Source organism: Lipotes vexillifer, unplaced genomic scaffold (genome assembly GCF_000442215.2).
Source record: "Lipotes vexillifer unplaced genomic scaffold, Lipotes_vexillifer_v1.1 scaffold668, whole genome shotgun sequence".
NCBI lineage: Eukaryota > Metazoa > Chordata > Mammalia > Artiodactyla > Lipotidae > Lipotes > Lipotes vexillifer.
The window spans coordinates 4374868-4376114 of NW_006785319.1; the positions used below are offsets into that span (position 1 = coordinate 4374868).

The following is a 1247-nucleotide window of genomic DNA, read 5'->3' on the forward strand; positions in this document are numbered from 1 at the left end:
CCCCGCCTTCCCACACACCACCTGACGGCTTCCATCAACAGTCTTCCTGCCTGTCAGGAGAGCGGTGACTTCAGTATCCCTGGGAGCCCAGGTGTCAGGGTTTTTACGCTCCTAGTGCTGGTAGGCTGGGGGAATTCTCTCCTTCAAACTCATGCTGGTTACCTCTGGGTTAGCTAATGTGAAGAATTCACCAACACCGAGTACTTATAACAGCGACAGTAACGCTTTCCATGAAAACTGTCAGATTTTCAGCTTGGTCCTTCCACGGTAGACGAGTCATCAGGAATGCATTCTTCCCTATTGTGTTCTGCCCGCCACTTGTTCCCTGAGACCACAGCCAACTGAACGCTAACCAAGACGGGGACCCAAGTCCAAGGGGCTTCCAGGGGAACAGGAGGACGAGCGTCCATCATCTCACTGTTAGACAAAGGACTGCAGTCGGGTGAAACCCAAGAAAACAAGCAAACAAACAACTTTCAGGCGGCTGAAGGGCACCAACTGTGAAGGCGCCCAGTTTCTCGCGGGAAACATCACCAAACATCCGGTGAAGTGTAGCCAGCTGAAGCTCATTCAGAGGCTGAGCAGCAGTTAGGCTGTCAGAGATAGCTCGCCCTGGGAAAGCTTCCTTCGACTCCAACCAGGGATAGAGCAGATTGCAAAGAAATCCGGCTACAAACAAACCCGGCGCAAACCGCTCCAGGCACATAAACGCTTGCAAGAGCCTCTGTCAAAGTGTCACTTTTTAAGCGGGAGAGGTTCAGCCTCTTGCCTCTCTCCCCTCCCCCACCCCAGCTCTAACCGCAGGGAAGTTTCGGGAGCGGGACCCCCTTCCCCGACCCCCCCCCCCGAGCGGACGGAGAGGGAAGAGCCGGGGACCGCCTCGAACCCCCGCCGGGAGCGCGCACGGCTCCGGGCACGCGCGGACCTGCCGGGAAGGCGGCACCTGGGCCCCCGCGCCCACTCACCAGCCAGCGGCGAACCCCTTCGGCCTCTGAACCAGCTCGTCTCGGGTCTCTCAGCGCTCAGCCTTCCCGGCTCGCAGAGCCCGACCTCTGAATCCGGTCTCGTTGGCGGAGCGCCGCGCACAAAACGAGCCCGCAGCCCGCGACCAGAAGCCCGGCGCACGGGCGGCGGGAAGACGTCTTGGCGTCGTCGGCCTGGCGGCCTCGGGCGGAGGGGGCCTGCGTGCTGGGGAGGGGCGGGGGCGGGGGTGTGTCCTGGGGGCTACTGGGGAGGGGGCGGGGTTG

General features: G+C 61.3%; 1 protein-coding gene across 1 annotated transcript in view; it reads right to left on the reverse strand.

Moving 5' to 3' along the window:
* The window catches only part of PALLD (palladin, cytoskeletal associated protein), a 417875-nt gene that overhangs the window by 296937 nt on the left and 119691 nt on the right, over positions 1–1247 (reverse strand). The window lies entirely within an intron of this gene.